The following is a 7,569-nucleotide window of genomic DNA, read 5'->3' as shown; positions in this document are numbered from 1 at the left end:
CTAATAAATATGGCTAACAGGTATGCACCTCTGCAGATACCAGCTAATGTTGCGGCCTTACCTCAAGATTATCAAAGTAAAATCTCATATTTTGACTCAAATGGCTCTCTAACAGCTATCCAGCATGCCAAGAAGATGCAAGACCACTTTGAGACCTATGAAATAGATGATGACACTGTCAGAATGAGAATTTTTGTTCAAAGTTTAACTGGGGATGTTAGAACTTGGTTCAGATCCCTCAATGCAAACTCCATTACAACACCTGATCAGCTTTACGAAGCTTTTACTGAGAGATGGGAGAAGAAGAAAGATCCTCTCCACGTACTTGGTGAATATGACACTATTAAGAGAGGTCCCCAGGAGACAGTTTTGGAATATTGTGCTAGGTTTAACAATGTATATAATGCTATTCCACAGAACTTAAGGCCTCCTCCTGATTTAGCCCTGTATAAATTCCCTGATGGTTTTGACCCTGATATGGCCTATCAGTTGAAGGAAAGAGATCCTCCAACCCTTGAAGAAGCTCAAAGGGTTGCTGTCACAGTGGAAGCTAACCTAATTGCCAAAAGAAACAGGGCAAAATTGGAGAAAAGGACTGCCTTCAAAGAAGAACCCTCGGGCTTTGATCAAAAGCTGGATGCAATACTAAATAGCATGAAGAGATTGGGTGAAAGAGTGGAATCAGTTGAAAGAAAGTCATCATGGGAAGCACCACAAAACAACCCTCCTAGAAATCCGAATTTTAGGAGAACCCAAAACCAAAACATTGGTAGAACAAGTGCTGACCAAGACATTAGACCCCCTTTCCAAGAAAATTATGCAGAAACTTCAACATCAACTGAACCTAATGAAGACCCTGAGATTAATCTAATGGGTCTAGATGGTAAAAGCCAGGTTTTCTTAACACAAGAGGACCATGAGGATGATGAAATCAAAATATTCCAAACTAAATCAGGAGAATCCTTTGATTTTAAACAAGGATATGATAGTGCTGTCTATGAAGTTCACAAACAATACAAGCTAAGGAGTAGGACTGTAAATGTAAATTAGCCTGAAAAGATAAAAGATAAACAACAGTCTAAAGGAACCATAGTCACAGAACCTAATGACAAAACAAACTTGCCTACCGAAGAAGTAGTGGTTGAAGAGGTCACCACACTTTTGTCACCACTACAACGGCCTATGGCAACGTCGTCCTCTCACCCTGACTTAGATATTACCCCTCCAGACATGAGCAAAAGGGGCAGGTCTCAAAGTCAAGATGAAAACCAACAAGAAGATGTAATGAGCAAAGAAAGGGCTGCTATCCATAACTCCAAAACCCAAGCTGATAAACCTTTTGACCTAGGCACAGAGATTGGCAAACTAAAGATAGCAATTCCCCTCTCAGAACTAGCTAAGCATGACATCTATAAACAACAGATTAAGAAATCCCTTCAACTCACTAATAGCAAAGATGATGTAAATGTGTTAGATGACACTCCAGAATTACTGTTTGGCCCAGAGGTAGATGGAAAAACAGCAGTTACAGGGATATTACCTTTTTATGTCAGCTTGCATATTCATGACAAAATTCTGCATAACGCGATGTTTGACTCAGGTGCTTCTCATAACCTCATGCCAAAAGCAGTCATGGAAAGATTGAATTTGGATATAACAAGACCATACAAGGACTTGTTTTCCTTTGACTCCAGCCAAGTCAAGTGTTTAGGTCTAATAAAAGATTTATGTGTGTCCCTGGTTCAATACCCCAACAAAACCATTCTAATGGATGTTGTAGTCGCTGATATCCCACCTAAATATGGGATGCTGTTATCAAGATCATGGGGAGCCAAACTCCAAGGCTCCCTGCAATTAGATATGTCATATGCCACCATCTCTGTCTTTGGGCAACCAAAGAGACTCTACAGAGAAACACTCATGAAATACATGGTCAGCAGTGAGGAAAAGCCTCAAAACTTTCCTGTATATGCTGTCCATTCAGACATAGATTCGTTCATTCTCTTTAATGACAGCGCAAGCCTCTCAAACAATGACATTAGGACCGAAACCCTCATGCAAGAACAAAACATTAATCAAGGAGGTACCACCCATAAAATATCGATCAGTCAAGCACTGGACACGACCCCTCCTCTAGTTGTCAAAGATTTTCAATCCAATGATGAAACTGTCCCAGAACACAAGCCAAAGAAGAAACCCCAACTCCTGCTTACATTGCCATCACATGAACAGATCTTTAAATCTCCTGTCAAGCAAGATATCCTGTGGGTCTTAGAATTTGATGGCTCAGTTAACAAGTTAGGGGCAGGAGCTGGAGTTTGGATACATAACAAAGGGAAAGACCATGCAGAAGGCAGGGCTTATAGATTAAATTTTAGATGCACTAATAACATGGCAGAATATGAAGCTCTGTTACTAGGTCTCAAGCTAGTAAAGGCATTACAAGCTCCTACGGTTTCGATCATGGGAGACTCTGATCTAGTGATTCAACAAGTGAAAGGAAGTTTTGTCACCAATGACAAGAGGTTGAGGTCTTACAGGTCTGCTGTAATTGAAATATTGGAGACTTTCTCTGAGTTCTTTATCACAAAAATTTCAAGGGGCCACAATCTCCACGCACACAGTTTGGCAACATTTGCCAGCACCTTCAAATTCCCACTAGAGCCCAATAACTGCTTCACAGCCGAGGTCAGATACAGACCTTCCGTTCCAAACAATATCAAAGAATGGCAAATATTTGAGAATGATATGCAAATAAACAATTTTCTAACCTCACAACAAGAGTTTGCAGGATTAAATATTGACACTGAATCAGCAAGTCAATCACAAATACTTGATGAAGCAAGTCAATCACAAATACAGTTCCAACAGACTGCTCAGCCAATGTCACCTAGAACAGCAAAACAATTACTCAGTCCAACCATTTTCAATAATCAAAACATTCAGCGAATTCACCAAATTGACTATGAAGAGGTGAGCAACGCTGAAGCTGAAATCATACAACTCAAAGACAACTTCCTTCCAGTAGGCCTTACCCCACTAGAGGACATTTTTGATTCAAATGACATCCCTAGGAAGCCAAAAATGCAACCATTAGATGCAGCAGTTGAAGAATGCAACATTGGTACTATTGACAAGCCTAAAATAATAAAGCTATCTGCTTCTTTGCCCCCTGATCAAAAACCCAAATACATTGACCTCTTTAAAGAGTTTCAAGATGTTTTTGCATGGGGCTATGAGGACCTAAAGTCCTATGATACTTCTGTCATTCAGCATACCATTCCCCTCAAGCCTAATCAAAAACCATTCAAACAGAAGTTGAGAAGGATCAATCCTATACTCCTTCCTTCCATTGAAAAGGAATTGCAGAAAATGTTCAAAGCTGGTATCATAGCACCAATCAGGTTCTCTGAGTGGATTTCAAATTTAGTCCCTACAAGAAAGAAAACTGGTGAGATTAGACTTTGTGTAGACTTAAGGAATCTAAATCAAGTATCACTCAAAGATAACTACCCTTTACCCAAAATGGATCATATTCTCCAAAGAGTGGTGGGAGCTTCAAGGATGTCATTGCTTGATGGATTCTCAGGCTTTAATCAAATCCTAGTACACCCTGATGATCAAGACAAAACTGCATTTACAACCCCATGGGGAACTTTCAAGTATGTAAAAATGCCCTTTGGATTGAAAAACGCAGGGGCAACCTTTCAGAGAGCAATGGATATTGCTTTTGCAAAAGAAATTCATGACTTCCTGGTCATTTACTTAGATGATCTTACACCCTTTTCAAAATCTGACCAAGAACACCTGAAACATTTGAGACAGATCTTCCTAACATGCAGGAAATATGGCATTTCCTTAAATCCCAAGAAGTCATTATTTGGCTTGGAAGAAGGGAAACTCTTGGGACACATTATTTCAAAGGATGGCATAAGAATTGATCCAGATAGGATACAAGCTATCCTACAAATGCCTCACCCAAGGAATGTCAAGGAGTTGCAAGGATTCTTAGGAAAAATCAACTTTTTAAGAAGATTTATCCCAAATTTGGCAGAACTCATCAGATTATTGAACAACATGTTAAAGAAAGATTCAAAGGTCAAATGGACTGTTGAAGCCAAGCAAGCCTTTGAAGGCATAAAACTGGCCCTTACCCAAACCCCAGTGTTGACCAATCCTCAGTTTGACAGAGAATTCATCATCTTCTCTTTTGCCTCCCAGCATACCATTGCTGTTGTCTTATTACAGAAAGATGACCAAGGGAATGATAAGCCTATTGCCTTCTTCAGTAGGGCTCTTAGAGATGCCCCCCTAAAATATCAAATTATGGAGAAGCAAGCCTATGCTTTGGTCAAAGCTATCAAAGACTTTAGGATTTACATCCTTTACTCCCATGTTGTGGCTTATGTACCAAGTGCTATTGTCAAAGACATTCTCACCCAAGAAAACTTAGAGGGCAGAAGAGGAAAATGGATTGCCAGCATACTTGAATTTGACATTGAAATAAAACCTACAAAGCTAATAAAAGGGCAAGGCTTGGCCAAATTAATGACAGAATCAAATTTCCAGGCCCTAGATATCAATCAGCTGGACAGTGAAACAGAGCTGGCGACTCCAAAGATCAATGTAGCCTTTGAACAATCTCCTTGGTACTCTGATATCTGTTATGTGTTACAAAACCTGTGTGCTCCCCCAGGACTGTCCAGAACTAAGTGTAGGTTCTTAAAAATGAAAACATTAAGATTTTGTGTGATGGATGGAAATCTGCTTTGGAAAAACCATGAAGGTATATTGCTGCACTGTTTAATGGAAAATGAAACTAACAATATCATGCATGAGTTTCATGCAGGACACTGTGGTGGACACTTGTACTGGAAGTCCACTGTGGATAAAATACTAAGGGCAGGGTATTATTGGCCCACCATGTTCTCAGATGTTAAGAGATTCACCACCTCATGTCATCAATGTCAAGTATTTGAGGGCAAAAGACAGTTGCTGCCACTTCCCTTAAGGCCGATTGCAACAGAGAGACCTTTCCAACAATGGGGCTTGGATTTCATTGGGGAAATTCATCCCTCATCTTCAGGCCAACACAGATGGATTTTGACAGCAACAGACTACTTCACCAAGTGGATTGAAGCTGCCCCATGCAGACAAGCAAATGATTCAGTAATCATTCAGTTTTTGGAAAACAATATACTGGCTAGATTTGGCTGTCCAGACAAGATAATAACAGACAACGCTGCTGCCTTCAGATCCAAGAAGATGGTGAACTTCTGCCATAAATTTCATATTACTCTGGGCCATTCTACTGCATACTATCCCCAAGGAAACGGCCTTGCTGAATCATCAAACAAAAGTTTAATAAACATCATAAAGAAGGTGCTGGAAGAGAACAAAAAGAACTGGCATAAGAAACTAGTCAATGCTTTATGGGCAGATAGACTAACAACAAAAAGATCAATTGGGACCAGCCCATATGAGTTAGTTTATGGATTAGAAGCCAAATTCCCTTCAGCACTAGGAGTGCCGGTTATGAAGCTTCTGCAAGAGAGTCAAGCAGAGCCAAATGATATGCAAAGGAGGATCAACCAGATAATTTGCCTACAGCAAACTAGAGAACAAGTTTTCAGCAGAGTGCAAATATTACAAGAAAAATTGAAAAAGGCCTTTGATAGAAGAACCAAAGCAGAAGATTTCAGGGTGGGAGACAAAGTCTTAAAGTGGGATGCAAGAAGAGAAGAGAAAGGAAAACATGGAAAATTTGATTCTTTATGGAGAGGACCATTTGCTGTCCAAGCAGTACAAGGTAACAACACTTACTTCCTTAAAAGTCTGACTGAAACTGACTTGGATGAAGGTCCTGTCAATGGCAGGATGCTGAAGCACTATTTTGACTATTCCCCATGAGTGGAATCTAAGGATCCCTTGTATATATGCAGATGTACATATTATTTTCTATTTAGATTGTAAAATGCAGTTTTCTAAGTGATTCATCAACCAGCAAAAGGCAAATAGAATCAGAGGTCTTCCAAGAAAGAAGCACACAATTTTGATACATCAAAACAGCAAATTTCAAGATTGGTATGGGTAGTCAAAGAGCAAGGCAATCTGACCTGCTGTTCTTGGTCTTTCAAAAGAAAAAACATCCCCATGTGGAGCCACTGTTGGATACCTATACCAATAGGATTCATATTTCATGATTGGCAAGAGAAAGTCCAAATATGCTCTGCTTTGATATCACAAAGATCCCATATTTCCTAGAGAACAAGAGGTGTGTAAAATGTTTCAATGTTGATGACCTTATTTCAATTTTGATGGATGATCCAACAGTTTAATCTGGGTCATGCCATGTTTTCAATTTTCTGCTATAGACTAGAGAAAGAAGTCTGTCCAAAACTGCTTAATCTTGGCAGACAACTAGTTCAGGTAGAGAAGAAAAGGCTCCCAACAGCTTAATCTGGGACCTTGGAAGAGATAAGGGTAGAAGTAGATAGAAAAGGCAATAGAAAAAGCAAAAGAAAAAGCCGAAGAAAAGAAAAGGCAAGTAAGGGTTTGCAAGTCCAAATGCACCCTCCAAGAAGAAAAAATGCTAGGCAGGTAGTTGGGTAAGTAGTTGGGGTTGCAGAAAGGTTATCCCTACCATTGCAGAGATGGTAACTGTGGGTATCAAAGCAAAGTCAATTAATTGATTAAGGTGTTCTTCTTCATTGATTTGCAGCAGGAAGCATGACTAATTTCCCTCATTCCCCTCCAATTTCATTTCTAACATTCCCCATCAGCTAAGATTCATGGAAAAAGACTAAGCTTTCATGGTGGTTCATAATCTTCAAAAGCCACATTTCTTGTCTAAAAATCTTTTCATTTTGATCTACTCTCAAAACCAAGTTTGTTTCACATAAACTTAATGGTTTCCCCTCCACTTACCCTCTCATCCATGCTAACACTAACCCTATTATATAAATCCCTTATAACACCTTTTTCCCCTATTATTACTAACACCACGGTGTATAAACCCCAAAATCTTATAAATATTCCCCCTTTTGGTATTATAGCCAATAAAGTCTCGAGTCAGGGATCAAATGACACCTGGTCATATTGATGAACCTATGCCAACTATCTCTTCCCCTTCATGAGCTAATTCCTTCATTTTGACCCCTTTTTGCACATAAAAACCCCTAAAAAGCCTAATTTCTACCCCCACCCGCCTCAAATGGCCAAAAACCATAAAAAAATCGACATTTTCTCTTTATGCTAAGTCTAAAAGGGCGGAGCTATTTCCAAATAAGACGTGAAAACCCACTTTTACATAGTCTCTGCCAACGCGCAAATTCCCAGAAAAAACATTATTTTAATTCCCCCTTTCCCTGTACTTGGTTGTCATCTCAGCTGTCCCGACGACCGTCCGATCAAATACCTCCCATCCAACGGCCCTGATCGCGTCGGAGTCCTTCCGACGTCCGAGAAATAAGCGTGCTATCTCCCTGTCACATCAATCATCCGATCACCGTCCGATTTGGCTCCTCCAGATCTGACGGCCACCATAGCGTCGGAGCTCATCCGATGCCC

The sequence above is a fragment of the Pinus tabuliformis genome, chromosome 8 (assembly GCF_031772625.1).
Source record: "Pinus tabuliformis cultivar Carrire ecotype Pingquan chromosome 8, CPIR1, whole genome shotgun sequence".
Classification (NCBI taxonomy): domain Eukaryota; kingdom Viridiplantae; phylum Streptophyta; class Pinopsida; order Pinales; family Pinaceae; genus Pinus; species Pinus tabuliformis.
Note: the sequence above shows the minus strand (reverse complement) of the source record.